Source organism: Pipistrellus hanaki (genome assembly GCF_964339955.1).
Source record: "Pipistrellus hanaki genome assembly, chromosome: 3".
NCBI classification, from domain to species: domain Eukaryota; kingdom Metazoa; phylum Chordata; class Mammalia; order Chiroptera; family Vespertilionidae; genus Pipistrellus; species Pipistrellus hanaki.
Window position 1 is genome coordinate 10,074,872 of NC_140505.1, and position 18,702 is coordinate 10,093,573.

General features: G+C 42.4%; 1 long non-coding RNA gene across 1 annotated transcript; it reads left to right on the forward strand.

The window, feature by feature from the left end:
- The first annotated feature begins 2,205 nt into the window (after nucleotides 1–2,205).
- Nucleotides 2,206–5,696, forward strand: LOC311620484. Its single transcript, XR_014794701.1, has 3 exons — nucleotides 2,206–2,577; nucleotides 3,834–3,971; nucleotides 4,451–5,696. It is a non-coding gene; the product is annotated as an uncharacterized lncRNA (long non-coding RNA).
- Nucleotides 5,697–18,702: the final 13,006 nt, after the last annotated feature.

Sequence of the window (18,702 nt, forward strand, 5' to 3'; positions counted from 1 at the left end):
TTATTATCCAGGTTTTATAGACACAGAGAACTTCAAAAGAAGTCTCTCCAAAGTCACACAGCAAGGGGGAGGGGGCCGGGGTCTGTCTTAGAAGGTTTGTACGTTTGCGGTGGGTGCTTCTCCTTTTTCCGCGTCCCGCACGGAAAGGGAGGAGGACAGGTTCCTGAGCGGAGGAGCTGGGGGTTAAGAAATAAAAGAAAGAAAGAGACAAGAGGCAGAAATAGATCCAAAAGCTGGGACCCGGGTGAGGGGCTGTCACTCTGATGGAGGGACAGTCAACCCCCACCACAGACCACACAGAGCATTTATTGATTTCCAGAGGGGGGTTTAAGGTCAAAGGAGTTTTGGGGGTGCCCAGGTCCTATTCATTCCCTCAGTCCTGGGGTGTAGCATATCAAGACCTGGGTAAGTCAAGGTCCTATTTATTCCTCATTCCAAGCACAGGGATAAAGATAAGAAATCAGTACTGATGACCGTCTCCCACATTTTGGGAGGCTGTTTCCGGGGGACGGCCGTGCCAGTCACCTCGGACTCAGCTGACATTAATTTAAAGGTCATCCATGTGCATTCCCAAGGGGCCCTCTATATACGTTCATTAGAAGACGTTGACCTGCCGAGACAGGTTTGGCTCAATGGATAGAGTGTCGGCTTGGGGACTGAAGGGACCCAGGTTCGATTCTGGTCAAGGGCATGTACCTTGGTTGCGGGCATTTTTTTTTTTAATATATTTTATTGAGGAGGAGAGAGGGATAGAGTGTTAGAAACATCGATGAGAGAGAATCATCGATCAGCTGCCTTTTGCACACCCCCTACTCGGGATGTGCCTGCAACCAAGGTACATGCCCTTTCCCGGAATCAAACCCGGGACCTTTCAGTCTGCAGGCCCACGCTCTATCCACTGAGCCAAACCGGTCCCGGCTCATCGATGTTTCTAACTCTTTATCCCTCTCTCTTCCACTCTGTACAAAATCAATAAAATACATTTAAAAAAAAAAAAAAAAAAAAAAAAAAGACGTCGACCTTACACGGTTTTGAGTTTGGGGTCATGGGAAGGTTTCCTCCAGGCTGCCACACAGACGCCCCTTTGTCGGGTGGCAGCTGCCTCCCTGGCTCCCGCGGTGGCTCTCTCCGGGAGCAGCGATGACACCCTTCGGAATGATCGCGCACGTCACTGTGGGGAGCACCGGGTAGTTTTGCAGCTCTTAGAGGTGGCCGACATGTGCCAGCGGTTCCCTCCCGTGTGCTCTCCTCCTTCATCACGCCTGCAGCGTCTCTCTTCGCTTGGGTGATGTTAGAACACAGGCTGCTTGACATGTAAGATGAGACCTCCGAAAAGTCAGCTGGTTACAAAGGCGTCTCTGACCTTTTCTGTTGACCATACGAACTGAGCTTCTCAGGAATTGCACGCTCCTAAAGAAGGCTCTTTAGAGATAAGACTAGCTCTTCAACCACTAACTGATGTTGTTTGAAACAGCCCGTGTTTCCCTAGTTAAATTTGAAACGCTAAGTAGCTCATTGGTGGAAAGTCGACATAATGCCAGCCACTTTGTCCTGTGCTAGTGGTTGTGGCTTCAGAGTGTTATAGCCTTGTGCATTTACTCATATGGAAGAGGCAGAAAATTGTATACTTAAAAAAAAATAGTGCCCGGCCAGTGAGTCTCAGTGATTATAGGTCATAGTTGGATTCCCTGTCGGGGCACATGCACAGGTTCTGAGCTCAATCCCCAGTAGAGGGCATGCAGGATGCAGCCAATTAATGATCCTCTCTCATCACTGATATTTCTATCCCTGTCTCCCTCTCCATTCTTCTCTCCACAATCAATAAAAACATAGACGTTAAAAAACAGCAACAATATAAGGGATTTTAAAAAAGAGACAGAAAACTGTATACTTAAAAAATGTTTTTTAAAAGTCAAAAGCTGATAGACATATGCAATGATTATGCAAAGTTAAGCGATGTCAAATTAAAATAAAACGTTAGCAGGAGTGCCATGTTGACTTGGAGACCAGTAGGGCCAGAGAGAGAATAACTCTGAAAACACTCACACTATGTAAGGAATTTGGTGAGTATGAGGACGAACTTTTTCTAAACAGGGATCTTTCGAAACTTAGGTTCAAGGAATATCTGCATATTGTTTGTGTATGAGTCAGCATGTAATAGGATGTGTAACTCGGAGGAGCGAGCGGGAGTTTGGAAAGAATATGTTTTATTCTCAAGGCTATTTTTAATGGCAGCTCCACATTGGAGGCCCAAGCCACTTCAGTTTTAACAAGTTCCAGAAATAAATCTGATTCACCCAGAAGTTTCAAGATCCTTGGTGTGATTCCTCAACACTGTTCTCATTCAGAGAAGTTGAACAGTTTGACATAGCAGTTTTAGCTCAAGGACAGTCTTCTAGGGTGAACCTCAATGGGATAGAAGTTCAGACCTACGCTCTCTCACAGTTTTCTGAAACCCGGCGAGAGAAAAGCGATGCAGTGATGACTCCAGCGTGCAGATGGCCATCAGGTGTGTGGCCACATTCTTCAGCAGTCCCCGGAGGACCAGATGCTGGAGCCAGGATGCTCAGACAGCTGGTGAGCTCTCCATACTCATTCCTTCGGTCAGAAAGCCTGGATCGTGCTAGCTGCCAGGGGGCTTGTTTCACAATTTAGTAAAAGGCTGATTTTTGGAGCTCATTGGTCACTGTAGCTTTATGTGTGTATATATATATTTTTTTTAATTGATTTTTTACAGAGAGGAAAGGAGAGGGATAGAGAGCTAGAAATATCAATGAGAGAGAAACATCGACCAGCTGTGTCGATGAGAAACACCTACCAGGGATGTGCCTGCAACCAAGGTACATGCCCTTGACTGGAATCGAACTTGGGACCTTTCAGTCTGCAGGCTGACTCTATTGACTGAGCCAAACCGGTTTTGGCCATTGTAGCTTTTAATAGGACAATGTTCACCAAAGCTGAAGTTAGGGTGACTAACTTTCTGTAGACAGTCTTCACCACCATCCAAAACTTCCTAAAAGAGTCTATTTAGAGAGGAAAACTTTTCCATGCTGGAAGTAGGCCTAGAACAAAAAAAAATTTTTTTTTAAATTTATTTTTTGTAAAGTGTGTGGCAGTCTTCTTGGCCATTTTCAGTTACTCCCTTTTTCCTATATCCATAAATAACACCTGCCAAAACACAGCCTTCTGCTCCAAGATGTGACGAGTCTTCACTGAAGAATAATTTCTGAGTCAAAGAGTGTTTTAAATACAAACATTTAAAATATTTAAAAATAAGCATTTGTATATTTTATTTGAAAAGTATTTTGTTCAAATTTCCTAAAATAAAAGGAAGAAAACCTACTAGGATGGGATTTTTGTGGTTTTGATGGAATAAAAGTCCAGCAATGGTGGGGAGAGGAAGACACTCTTGTTAGCACTGGTGTATCTGAGTTTGGCAGGAAGGGGTAGCAGACCGGAGGCCCTTCATGGAATGGCTGTGACCTGGGTCTGTCGTCCTGGTAAGAGGTGGCCACTGTTTGCAGGACCATCTCCCTGCTTGGAGATGTGGGCTCTTTTTTTTTTTTTTTTTTTTTAATATATTTTATTGATTTTTTACAAAGAGGAAGGGAGAGGGAGAGAGAGCTAGAAACATCAATGAGAGAGAAACATAGATCAGCTGCCTCCTGCACACCCTCTACTGGGGATGTGCCCGCAACCAAGATACATGCCCTTGATCAGAATTAAATCTGGGACCCTTCAGTCCGCAGACCGACACTCTATCTACTGAGCCAAACCACTCAGGGCGATATGTGGGTTCTAACAGAGGAACTGCCTCTATCTCGTGTCCACAGGCAGCTTTGTAGGCCTGCTCTTGCTGCTTCCCAGGCAGGATTGTATCGTGAAGTCACAACGTGGCTTTGCTGACCCTGCAAGGTCACAGTGGCAAGAATGCCACTCAAGGAGGACTTCCTTCCCAGGGCAAATCCCAAGTGAGTCTCGGCTCTCTCCCCTCCTGACTCAGTCTTCCCTTCCCAAAGGGCTGGCCCAGTGAGCTTCCTGGAGGTTGGCCCAGGGCCTCAGGCCTCCCCACTCGGCATTCTCTGCTCAGGCCACTCAGGGTCTTCTTGGCCCTCAGAGGCTCCACCTGTGGGCCCGGGGAGAAGTTCGGTCCATGGGAACTAACTGTCAGGAACCTGGTCTCTCAGTAGATTCCTTCCAGTACCTTCTCAGGTGCTGACTCGCCATTGCTGCCTGAGGTGCTAACAAGGAAGGGCAATGCCCTACAGTAACCAAGCGATAAGCTCTATTTACTTTGGTTCTAACTTTATTGATGGGGATTTCTGGACAGAAAGGAAGGGAGTTGTGACTGGATGTGATAAGGGGCAGAAATGGAATATTGGGGACCAACTATAATTGTAAGAATATTCACCATGCTCTGTTAATCATGATTGTTTTATTCTGATTGAAGAAGGCACATTGTCACCTGCTGGGAGAGGCACGTGGGACCTGAGAGCTCACCTGGGAATGAGGCCCCTCACCCCATCCAGGAGCCGCCTGTTAGCATGGGAAGATGAACAACCTTGTTGCAGAAACCAGAGCCGCCAGCCCTTTGCAAACCCCAGCCTTTGCATACCTGCAGGCCTTTGCAAATCTCCCGCCCGCATTGCCCGTAAACTGCCTCTTTGGCTACCCTTTTGCCTACTTCCCATGTCATCTTTGCCCTTCTACACAACGCAAGCAGCTGGTTTACGGTGGGGTGAAGAGCAGATTTCTGTGGATGACCTGCTGCTCTCCCATACTGCCGGCGGTACGGGAATAAACGCTCAATGTCAACCCTCTCTGCTTAATTGGCTCAAGTAGTGACGGCAGCACAGACCCACTGATTGCCCGGTTACAGATGCAGGCTGTAAGAGCCACATCAAAGACACATACACCCACGGTTCCAGTGTTCCGATCCCCTCAGTGCCCATAAGATCTCATGGTCAGGAGAATTTGCTTCAGTGTTTTGTACTTATTATGATTTGAAAGGATTGCTATCAAAGCTAAGCTGTAAATTGAATATCAATTTTGAAAAATCCGGTAGAATTTAAGGCCTTGAGGTAGCTGTTCCTCTCTGTTCAATATAGCAGCTATGACCAAAGAGTATTTGTTAACCGAAACCAATGAGGAAAGGGTATCTTTCATATGTTGTTTGTGTTTTTATATATAAAACATCTATGTGTAACGTATAACATGTATGCATATGTGTATATACACATATGTTTTCCATGTAAAAACAAAAAACATAAATAGAACCCTAATCCCCTGGGCCCCTAGTGTATAGTTTAAGGTCTGATTCATTGCAGTCTCCTGAAAGGCACGCTTGTTCTCTAAACGTTTCCCTGGTCCAGAATGTGGGATGCCATGTGCCTGCCAAGGCAGCAGGATTTACTGGAAGTTTCCACCTCAGGCTTCTGTGGAGCAGCTTTGTGTGTGGCTTCTGTCTTCCAGCTGTTTCTCTGCCATGGGAGGTGTTGAATCTGCGCAGAAATCCACCCATACTGTTACAGGCCCAGTGGTTGTGTGGTTGGAGGCATACATAGGCACATGCATGACTAAGTTATTGGGTTTAATAATCCCTTTTCCTGATGTCCATAAGACTCAAGATCTACAACTCGTCAACTGGATGGTTTGGTGTAAGCAGGCCTTTAAGAAAGGAGATGGGCTTATTAATCTCTGGGCCTCTTCTATAAAAAATTCCATGTGATTAAGGAGTACAAATTGGTGAGGGAAGGAGAGGGGACATATGTAATACTTTCAACAATAATGATTTAAAAAAATTTTTTTAAAGAATTACTTTCAAGAATGTAATGGTCTCATTGATATCTTAAGTTGTATATTTCTTTATATACATTCTTTAAGAATGACTTCTTTTTAGCTATTCAACGTAACCTTTTAAGTACAAAAGAGAAATGTCTGGTTCCTACCTCATTACATTCTGAACTTCTACTCTAATCACATTCATAAAGACATTTACTTCATTAAAAAAAAAACACAAAGTATAAATTGGGCTTGGCCTATGTGGCCCTCAGTTGGTTGAGCGTCATCCATGCACCAGGAGGTTTCCTGTTCAATTCCTGGTCAGAGCACATGCCCTGGTTGCAAGTTCGATTTCCAGAGGACGGGAGGGGTGGGTGTGCAGGAGATGGCTGATCAATGTTTCTCGCTCACATTGATGCTTCTGTCTCTGTCTCTCTCGATTTCTCTCTCTGAGATCAATAAAAACACTTAAAAGAAAAAAGAAGTACAAATTGGTGCTTACAAAATAGTCACAGAGACATAGATTGCAGCATGGGGAATATAGTCAATAATATTATGCTAACTATGTATGGGGCCAGACGGGTACTTGAAGCATCGAGGGAACCACTCTGTAAAGTATATGATTTTCTAACCACTTTGCTGTGCATCTGAAAGTAACATGGAATAATATTGAATGTAAACCATAATTGAATTTTTTTTTTTAATTTCATATGACATTATGGTACTGTGACCTTTAAAAAGCACTGTAAAAAATTAATTCAACATTTATTTGGCAAACATGCTTTGGGTAACATAAGTTATTAGGCATTATAATAAAAAAATGAAAAATTTACCAATGCAGAGTGCATATTCAAATATGCTAATTTTGAGTAAAGTTAGAAAGAACCTCACAAGAATCACAGCTACTTAAAAGGTAAAATAAGCTGTCTCTTGAGTTGATAAGTTTATCAACCATCCTGGGACTGACCTCATTGCAAATGTCCACAAGCATCAGCTAGGTAGTTAAACTAAGTGATCATTTTGGTCTCAAAGCTCAGATTTTATGATTTGGAGATGTGGTGCTAATATTGCACATTATTGCCCTGGCCGGATGCTTAATGGTTACAACATTGGCCTGTGTACCGAATGATTGTGGGTTCAATTTCCGGTCAAGGGCAGGTACCTCGATTTCAGGCTCCACAGCCTCGGTAGGGGCATGTGTGGGAGACAACAAATCAATGTGTCTCTGTCACATCAATGTTTCTCTCTCTCTCCCTCTTCCCTCTCTTCCTTTTCTCTCTCCTCTCATCCTTCCACTCTCTCTAGAAATCAATGGGAAAAATATCTTCAGGTGAGGATTAAAAAAAATTACACAGCCCTAACTGGTTTGGCTCAGTGGATAGAGCGTCGACTTGCGGACTGAAGGGTCCCAGGTTTGATTCTGGTCAAGGGCATGTACCTTGGTCATGGGGGTGTGCAAGAGGCAGCTGATCAATGTTTCTCTCTTGTTGATGTTTCTGACTTTCTATCCCTCTCTCTTCCTCTCTGTAAAAAAAATCAATAAAATATATATTTTAAAAATTACACATTATTTCCAAAACATAACAAAGTAGATGAGTGTTCTTATAATATGTGCCTTTCAATAGTCTTATGACCAGTGCATGACAGTAGCGGGTAATTAATGAATCACTTAGCATGTGACAAGCTTACCATACTGGCCATTATCTACTTCCCCGTGGAGCTTATGATTTAAAACTGTTGAGAGAAAATGTTCACCAAGAAATAAGCACTGAGCTCAGGATGCTGATGTAGAGGAAAGGCTAGAGTTATGACAAGAGAGAAATAGCAACAGAAGAGGCAAATTGTGGAGTGAAAGATACAAGAGAAGCAATCCCTCAGCAAGCATGGGAGTACGGTTGACATACTGTAGTGTTTACCAAGTGCCAGTTGCTGTTCTTGGTGTTTGTCTCTGCTTACTCATCCATCCTCTCAACAACCCTCGGAGGTAGGCTTATATAATAATCATCCCCCCCCCTTTTAAAAAAAATATATTTTAATGATTTTTTACAGAGAGGAAGAGAGAGGGATAGAGAGTTAGAAACATCGATGAGAGAGAATCATCTATCAGCTGCCTCCTGCACACCTCCTACCAGGGATGTGCCCTTGACCGGAATAGAACCTGGGACCTTCCAGTCCGCAGGCTGATGCTCTATCCACTGAGCCAAACCAGTTTCAGCTAATCATCCCCTTTTGATGAATGTAGAAACACAGGCACAGAGAGGTTAAGTCAGAATGGCTAAGTCACACAGCCAGTAGGCAAAGGGTTGGCATTTGAAACCAAGTATCTTGCCTCTAGAATTCACTCACCTATGTAGAGTGTCTCTAAAAAGTAGAGGGTTGCCTAGTTAGTTTGGCTCAGTGGATAGAGCATCAGCCTGTGGACCAAAGGGTCCCGGGTTCAATTCCGGTCAAGGGCACATACTTGGTTGTAGGCTCCTCCCCGGCCCAGGCCCTCGTCAGGGCTCCTACAGGAGGCAACCAATTGATGTGCTTCTCTCATATTGATGTTTCTGTCTGTCTTTCTCTCTCTATAAAAAACAATAAAAAAAAAATGAAGAAAGAAAAAAGTAGAGGGCAAGGGTGAAGAAAACCACTAAGGAAAAACGAGCTAGCAATTTTCCTTTTAAAAGAATGGTAAATAGCCGAAACCGGTTTGGCTCAGTGGATAGAGTGTCAGTCTGCAGACTGAAGGGTCCCAGGTTTGATTCCGGTCAAGGGCATGTACCTTGGTTGCGGGCACATCCCCAGTAGGGGGTGTGCAAGAGACAGCTGGTCGATGTTTCTCTCTCATCAACGTTTCTGGCTCTCTATCCCTCTCCCTTCCTCTCTGTGGAAAATCAATAAAATATATTTAAAATAAAATAAAATAAAATAAAATAAAATAAAATGGCTCTGCAAAATGCACAAATAAAACATGCATTTAAAAAAAAAAAGAATGGTAAATAGCCATTAAACATGAACGCTTCGTTTGAAATCTAGATAAATAGCCAGATGTCCATAATGCAATTCTAATTCTTCTCTTTTAGAATCACTAGAAATGCACTTCCCAATGTCCTTTAGCCACTTGGCATTGGCGCCTCCTGTATCTGACCTCGCACACCAATGATAAAGGCTGGAAGAATTCTCTTGCCACCATTTACAAGGACAAAGGTAAGAAAGCACCTCCTTCAATCATCGTCTCTGCACTGAAGCCCAGACTCAGTCACATGAGTGAGGCTCAGCCACCCTCTGACTCAGAGCGAGCAGAAAAGGTTATGGATGTCTCAGGAGGCTGCCGGTGGTGAGCTGTGAAGAATGTTGACAATCTCAGGACTCTCTCCTGCAAGCATTCCTCTGCCTCCCCCCCCCCCCCACCCCCGTCCCCCCAGGCTCTAGGCCAGGATAACACAGGGCGAAGTCCTTTCTCTGGATCCCAGCTATTTCTTTCCCTGATTTGGAACGGTGTTGAGCGGGGGAAGAGCTCACACCAGTCGTTGCTATTTCTAATGGGCTGGCCTTGCAGAAACCCTACGCCATGCTGCTCTGCAGAAATTCCAGCTTCTCCCTCCTGCCTTCCCCACAGGATGTACCCTGTGCCTAAGGGTAGGGGCTAAGCTACTTCGACCTTTTCCAGTTGCATTTAGGTTCCATGTTAGTTCTTTTTTTTTTTTTTTTTTAATATATTTTATAGATTTTGTACAGAGAGGAAGGGAGAGAGATAGAGAGTTAGAAACATCGATGAGAGAGAGTCATCAATCAGCTGCCTCTTGCACACCCCCTACAGGGGATATGCCCGCAACCAAGGTACATGCCCTTGACCGGAATCGAACCCGGGACCCTTCAGTCCCCAAGCCGACGCTCTATCCATTGAGCCAAACCGGTCCCGGCCTTTTTTTTTTTTTTTTTTTTTTTTTTTTTTTTTAATATATATTTTTATTGATTTCAGAGGAAGGGAGAGGGAAAGATAGAAACATCAATGATGAGAATTGTTGGTCGGCTGCCTCCTGCACGCCGCTTAATGGGGATGGACCTTTGACCCGGGCATGTGCTCTTGACTGGAATCGAACCTGGGACCCTTTGGTCTGCAGGCTGATGCTCTCTCCGCCGAGCCAAACCAGCGAGGGTGGTGACAGGACAGTTGTATAGAATGCAACCTCCAGTACACCAGCATGTTGTTACCATTCACAGCGACATCCCAAAGATTTTGCTCTGGTAGAGGTGACCTTTCGAACAATTTCTAAAAGCTTCTTCACTGGAATCCTGTGGGCTACACCCTAATCGGACCTCACCTAGAGCCACTTCAGCGGCAGGCAAATGAAAGCCCAAAGTAAAAACCTAACGGCTGCCGGCCAATCCAAGTCCAAAGGCCCAATCTGTGTTGCATTAGGAGGAAAGGGGCTGAGGGCGGGGGGAGGTAGAGAACTGGCCCCCGGGGACCTCCAGGAAACAGCTAACGGCATCTGCAGGCGGTAAGCATGTGTCATGTATTTATGCCTGCGTTGTAGAATGTGGAAAGCCATAAAATCTGACAGAAAAGCCCCATTCAGAGCCAAACCAAGAATCTGTGGCCAGGAGGGGCACCGTGTGGGGGAAAGGTTCCACTCCCTTCTCCTCCACATTCTGACTCACGCATGACTCACCAGAAAGCACATTCACTGTATGTTTGCTACTCACTACTCTCCCCGAATGTCCCACTGGGGCATCGCACAGAATGGCCTGGGCCAGCGGTCGGCAAACTCATTAGTCAACAGAGCCAAATATCAACGGTACAATGATTGACATTTCTTTTGAGAGCCGAATTTTTTAAACTTAAACTGTATAGGTAGGTACATTGCTATTAACTTAATTAGGGCACTCCTAAGCTGGCCTTTGCTAAAAACTCAAGGGGCCAAAGAGCCGCATGTGGCTCGCGAGCCGCAGCTTGCCGACCACTGGTCTGGGCAAAGTAATATTGCCATGTCAAGTCCATATGCAGTAAACTCAGCTGTGGAGCCTCCTGACTAGATTAATATTCAATATTTTCCCGTCTTCTAATTTTCCCAGAGCTGGAAGTTATTTAGCATGAAAATAGTCATTTCATAGTATTAATCAGAGATATTCGCTTTGCTCTCTTTTTATGGAGGTGTAGCATATATGCAGTAAGAAGCATAATCTTTTTCTTTTTAAAAGTTTATTTTTAAATTGATGTCAGAGAGGAAGGGAGAGGGATAGAGAGGTAGAAACATCAAGGATGAGAGAGAACCATTGATTGGCTGCCTCTTGCAAGTCCCCCACTGGAGACAGCTCACAACTGCAGGCATGTGCCCTGACAGGAATCAAACCATGACCTCCTGCCTGGTTCATAGGTCGATGCTCAACTGCTGAGCTACACCAGCTGGGTGGTGGTTAGTGTTTTTTGATGACCAGTTTAAGAAATGCCCTGAAGAGGATGAATTTCTGACTAAGTACAAGATCTATAAAGACTCATTCCATCATTCTGGCATTGATAGATTGTTTAGTGGTTGTATTCCCAAATAACTATTTTTATAAAGAAATAATTGAGCCAGTGGTACTCCCTTTGGTTTTTGTCGGACACTCTTGATGATTGCTTCCATGTCTCTACTTGGCAAACATTCCTATTTGGATGGAAATTTCTTCCTCCTTGTATATTACTTGTATGACAAAAAAAAATATATAAAAGTTGACCAGAAACTAGAGAAGAATATAATAATCAATGAACCCTCATTAGATGTTATCTGGATTTAACAGGCTTTTATGCACTGATCTTCAAATATATACTACATTGTCACATACACACACACACACACACACACACACAAACAAACATACAGTCACTTATGTATCGATATATGTGTTTTCTGTACATTTGTAAAAACTTATATTGAGGCAATATATTAAAAAAAAAAACACAAATAGAAGGCAATGTATATGTCCTACTAAGTGTAGATAAGAATGATTTACCTCCAACTTTTAAGAGAGGCAGCCCAGATATTCAAATTCTGGCTCTATCACTGACTGACTGAATAACCTTGGACAAGTTTCTTAACCTCCCTGGACTTCAATTTACTCATCTGGAAATGGGGATAACAATAGCACCTAGTATCTCATAGGGCTACTGTGAAAAGTAAATGAATGAATGCCTACAAAGCAGTAAGGGTTCAATTAATGTCTAGTACATAGTAAGTAGGCAGCCAATCAATGATTCTCTCTCATCACTGATGCTTCTATCTCTCTCTCCCTCCCCCTTCCTCTCTCTAAAAAAATAAATAAATAAAAATTAAAAAAAAATGTATTTTGAAAAAATAGTTCATGGATTTTTAGAGAAAGAGGAAAGGAGAGGAAGAGAGAAACATCAGCTGGCTGCCTCCTGCACACTCCCCACCAGGCGTGGAGCCCGCAACTCAGGCACATGTCCCTGAGCAGGAATCAAACTGAACTGGCAACCTCCGGGTGCCTGGGACAACGACCAACCAACCGAGGCACACTGGCCAGGGCCCGAGGCTTCTTGAGAGCAGAGCAGAGTCTCAGATGTCATTGTGTGACTCATACACAGCCGAGTGCTGGGCATGGTGTTGGCTCCTGGTCACTGAGAGGACCTTCAGGAAGCCATCTGCCCAGAGATGTTGTCTGTGGTGCCTGTGACACGTTATACCTATAAAGTTTTGCTTATGTTTTTTTATAGTGTGATTTCTAACTACTACACATTTTTATTTCTTCTGTTGGGTGTGAGAGAACTTTTTTTTAGCACTGGTGACTCATTACTGATGTAACTGCTAGGACAGGGGTTCTCAGTATGTGGTCCCCAAACCAGCACCTGGGTGTGAGTTCAAAATGCAGGTTCTTAGGCCCCCACCCCGGATTTCATGAATCAGAAATTCTGAGATTAAGGCCAAGAAATATTTTCAACAGCCAGGTAACTCAGATGCATGCTAAAGTTAGAGACGAATGTGCTGGAGAACAATTGCAATCCTACCCACCTGACTACGGATGTGAGTTGACTTCTTTATTAACAAAATGAACAATCTCCAGAAGCCATGTCAAAGACAACCCCTTTATTTGCAATCATTTGACCTGTTTGTCTGACTGCTAATGGAACTGCTTAACTAACCTGAACCAAATGAAAGAAAAATACGAAAGAGCATGCAAAGAACTGTCTCCCCTCTACGTCTGTGTCTTAGAGGCAGATCCAGATCTGCGGCTGGTTTTGTATCCTTCCAGGGCTATCTCACACGGCCACTGGTCAGTAGGTGTGTTCTTTCTTCACTGTCTTTTCTGCACAAGTGTAACACACTCTATGCCCTGTTCAGATGCAGCCTTCTTTATTAGTACTCACACATGTACAGTTTCACCCTAGCCAGTTTGGTTCAGTGGATAGAGCGTCGGCCTGCAGACCAAAGAGTCCCGGGTTCAATTCTGGTCAAGGGCACATAAACTGGTTGCAGGCTTCTCCGAGTTCCGAGCCCTGTTTGGGGTCATGCAGGAGGCAACCCACCAATGTGTTTCTCTGTGTCTTCTTCTATTCTCTCTAAAAATAAATGGAAAAATAGCCTCGGGTGAGGATTAACCCAAAACAACAACAACAACAACAACAACAACAAAAAACATAGGGTTTCACCAGAAAGTTTTGTGGTCTTTCCCACATTTTGTAAAAGAAGATAAGCTTGACAAAACCGGTTTGGCTCATGGATAGAGCATAGGCCTGTGGACTGGTCAAGGGCATGTACCTTGGGGGTGTGCAGGGGGCAGCTGATTGATGTTTCTCTCTCATCGATGTTTCTAACTCTCTATTCCTTTCCCTTCCTCTCTGTAAAAAAAAATCAATAAAATATATATATTTTTTAAAAAGGTAAGCTTTATAGAAACTTCTTAAAATAGGGACCTATGTGCTCACTTTGGCAGCACATATACTAAAATTGGAACGATACAGAGAAGATTAGCATGGCCCCTGCGCAAGGATGACACGCAAATTCGTGAAGCGTTCCATATTTTAAAAAAAAATTAAATAAAAATAAAATAGGGACCTATTTTGTGTTTCCATTGTACCCGGTACTACTAATGCTTTATATTAACAATATCTTTCCTTTTAACTTGATTTTCAAATATCCCATTTAAGCAATCAGATATATAGACTTCTCATTATCACCACGTACTATTTCCCTTACATCATGCCTCAGCCTTCTACAAATTTCAAGATCTCATCGCATTTACTAATTTAGTTTTCAGATTAATACTTGAACCATGTGTTATTCATTCAATAATGCTGGAATTTATTCCAAAATTGTGCTGGAGAATATTTACTCTTAGCCTCCCACCAAGAGTTAAATTGAAACTTCTTTTTGAATTTACTTCTATTCTGTTCTCACACAGCTGGCACAATGCCGATTCATTTTATTTTTTTTTAAATAAAAAATGCAACCATATTCTCCTTCTTTATTCTCTTAGCAATGTTACGATTCTGACATTTGATCTCTGCAAGCAATTATCTGGTTTCTTCAATCCTCCTTTTAATATTCTTTAAAGGAGTTGAAACATTTAAAATAGCCTTTTGGTCTGTGCCAAAACGTTCCCAGCTGTCTCAAAACATGAACCAAATTATAGCAAGGGGTTTACCTTTTAAAAATAAACCCCCACAGGAGTGATTCTAAATTCCCTAACTTAGAATTCAAGGCCTGCAAACTTTTTTTTCCAGGAGATCTCTCCCATAATTGAGCTTTGAGCTCAATGAAGATTCTGTTCTTTTGGTTTCCTGTATCCCTGGGATATATTTCTTTTTCTATGACTTCATGAAGGCCATTCCCCATGCCAGTCTGTCAACTGGTTCTCCCCATATGTCAAGATTGCATTATGTGAGTGATATGCTCTGATTACTTAATAATACTATTTCTTATTTGCAAGTGGGCATTACCTTATTGTACTTTATTTTTTGTTAATCCTCACCTGAAGATATTTTTCGATTAATTTTTAGAGAATGGGATGGAAGGTAGAAGAGAGGAAGGCCGGTGAAAGAGAGAGAGAGAGAGAGAGAGAGAGAGAGAGAGAGAGAGAGAGAGAGAGAGAGAGAGAGAGAGAGAGACAATTGACTGCCTCCCACATGTGTCCTGACAAAGGCCGTGGATTGAACCTGCAACTCAGGTATGTGCCCTTGACTGGGAATTGAACCCCAAACCCTTCAGGGCATGGGCTGACACTCTAACCACTTGGCAACACTGGCCAGGGCTCATTGAACTTTATAACCACCATCTGGGATAAAAGATGTGAGCATTGCTACCCCTGTTGCACATGAGGAAGCTGAGGCTTAGAGGGATGTTCTTATACCTTTTTCTGAACTCTTCTGCACTGACAGCGGCTTCACTAACGCTATTGCACCTCACAATTTTATCTTTTTAGTGTGTGTATGGCTTGTCATCACAGCTCAATCTCCTTGAAGCCAGAGCTTATCCGATGGTTCCTTGTATTCTCCCAGGAAAAGAAACTTAATAAATAATAGTTGCTTGACTTGTTAGAATCAAAGAATCATAAAATTTTGAGTAAAAAGGGATCCTTACAGATCACTTAATGAGTACTTGTGTTTCTCAAAAGGTTTGAGATTTGTGCCACCCTGGGGGTAATCTGTACCATGCTATTCATTTTTATTAGAAGATTTGAAATAAAATTATCTTCATTTTAAATAAGTGCTGGTATATAATGGCATGGAATGTAAAATTTAAGCAAATTTTTTTTTTAATTTAAGTTCTTTAATGTTTAATGTATTACATAAGTCTCCTTTTCCCCCGTTGACCTCTCCCCGGCTGCCCTCACCCCCCAGCACATGCCCTCACCCCCCTCACCTCCAGCAAGTTTTAAGATGAAACATGAAACTTTAAAGAAACTCTGGAGAAATATCAGAATTGTAATGGGCTGCTTCAGGCTACCCCAGACTTCAAGGGTTAAATGTTTTCTTCTTCCCCGTAGTTGGTGCTGTTTCTGTTTAAAAAGTTGAGGCATAAAAAAAGAAAGAAAGAAAGAAAAAGTTGAGGCACATAAAGTGTTACACTAATTGATATTTGAGCCAAGAATAATTGAGGCCTGGAGAGGTTAAACAAATTGTCCCAAATCACTCATTATTTCAACCAATATTGATTCAGAATCTATTAGTAATTGTGACACCTGAGCTAAAATTACCAGCAAAACTGACAGGACATTGACCTTATAAAGTTTAAATGCAGGTTGAGTGAGGGGCGGAGGAAAACAAATGACTGTATATAGAATTTAAAACCATGGTTATAAGGTTTTTTCAGGAATTTCCATGATTGCTAGCCAGGCCTAGGGACCCTACCCGTACACAAATTTCATGCACCAGGCCTCTAGTTTTATAAACCATACAGGTTTCAAGTGTACCCTGTATAATACATCTTCTACATAATGCATTGTCAAGTCTCTTTTCACCACCATTTATCCACTCATTGCTCTCTCCCACCTTCCCCAAGCCCCCTTTCTATCTGGCAATAACTATACTGTTGTTTGCATCTGTCTTTCTCTAATATTTCATACTTTGCTGTATACTTTGCACAGTGGATTTTTTTAGAGTAGTATCTGCACATGGTAAAGCACATAGAGAACATGGTATCCACTTAGGAAACATTTTTAGATTAGCTAGAATGAAAACATGACACACAAACTTATGCAATGTTATATGTTCACTAGAGGCCCATTGCACGACATTTATGAAGAATAGGCTTTCCTTACCCTGGCAAGTCCCTGCTCCCTGGCCACCTGAAAGTTGGCAAGTCCTCACTTCTGTCCGGAGCACCATTCCAGTAGCTTCCTCCACCGCCCCCCTTCCCCTCATAGCAGGCTTCACTCTGTTCCACACCTGCATATGCAAATCAACCTCTATATTTGTTGGGTTAATTTGCATACTCACTCTGATTGGCTGTGGGCTTAGAGGAGTGATGGTTAATTTGCATGTTTCTCTTTTATTAGGTAAGATTATATCTCAATAAAGCTAGAAACAAAGGAAATGATTATTGCATGTACCCATGTATCTTTTCCATAGTAATAACTGGTCTCTCTTAAATTTTTATCATATCTAACATATAATTAACATATTTGAAATTATAGAGGGCACTATTTTATTTAAATCTACTTTGTGGAAGATAAGACACATCATACATTCAACCCAAAGGGATCTCTCATAAGAACATGGGTACTTCTATGAAACTGACCTGCCCTAGCCGGTTTGGCTCAGTAGATAGAGCATCTGACTGTGGACTGAAGGGTCCTGGGTTTGATTCTGCTCAAGGGCACATGCCCAGGTTGCAGGCTCTATTCCCAGTGGGGGAAGGTGTGTGCAGGAGGCAGCTGATCAATGATTCTTTCTCATCATTGGTGTTTCTATCTCTTTCTCTTCCTTCCTCTCTGAAATCTAAAAAACTTAAAAAAAAGAAAGAAAAAAAAAAAGAAAGAAGGAAAACTGTCCTGAAAAAGGTACTGAGGCTATGCCTAGCTCATGTGGCTCAGTAGTTGAGAGTTGACTCATGAACCAGGAGGTCACTGTTAGATTTCCAGACATGGGAATGCCTGGGTTGCAGGCTCATTCTCCAATAGGGGGCTGCAGGAGGCAGCAGATGGATGATATTTCTCCTATCCATGCTTCTTTTTCTTCTCCTTTCTCCCTTTCCCTTCCTCTCTCTCTCTTAAAAGAAAAAAAAAATCAATAAAAACACACTGAACAATATGTTTGCAAAGATTCAATTAATCACAAGTTTAGGTTTAAACTAGAGGTAAGTAAATCTTCATGAAGGGCCTTCTCAGCTAAATTATAAAACTAATTCTTCTTCAAGAGTGGCAAAAGTATACCTGTAGCCCTTAGCTTCAGACCTCCCTGAAGGCTCCATTCTTCACTGTTTGCATAATTTCCTTTCAAAGCAATTAAAATCATGTCTGGTAATCATGTCTGTTTTCTATTTTAATAGTCTTGCAAATAGATAAGAGGTCAGTTACAGTTCAGTATCATTTGATATCTTCATGAATAATAAGAATATAGACTAGATAAAAAAATAAAGAGCCAAGTTCTAGCATTTTGTGTTTGAAATCAGAAGGAAAATGTATTTGCCAAGCATGGAGTACACACCTAACTATCACCCCAAAGTATTGAACCTGCTGAAAGCTTTTCCCAAGGACAACCCAGCAATCAATACAAAGCGGCAAAGTGACTGCTTTGTTTGTCTTCCAAAACGCACTGTAGAGAATGAATATTTAATGATGGACAAGCCAGTATGCTGAATGTAAGAAATAATAGCTTGGAGAAGTAGACAGAGGCATTTTGTTACAATGGAGGATCAAGTGAATTACAATTAGTCTAATGATGAAACCTTTTAAGTCTTTCCTTCATGGCTGTGGTCCTGAAATACTAGCCATGGGTTTATTATAATCCTGCTTTCATGGTCCACAGAGCTCCACCACATGCGTGCAGATAATATGGACTCATATTTAAACACAACGGGTCCTCAAACCTAAGATTGAATTTAACTTTAGCGGACTGAAAGGTCCCAGGTTCGATTCCGGTCAAGGGCATGTACCTTGGTTGCGGACACATCCCCAGGGGTGTGTGTGCAAGAGGCACCTGTCGATGATTCTCTCTCATCTATGTTTCTAACTTTCTATCCCATCTCTCTTCCTCTCTGTAAAAAATCAATAAAATATATTTAAAAAAAAATAATTAAAAAAAGAATTTAACTTTAGTTCTTTTCCTTGGCTTATCATTTTTATCTGGGTACAAACAGAAGACTTATCAACAGTACATGCTGTTTTCAGAAAGTCATATCAAAGACCTTCCAGTTTCCAGTTCACCTTGGTCTCTGAATGAAAGATGAGGGACAATTCAATCAAGAAGTCTGGCAGGTCAGGCTTACCTTGTATAGT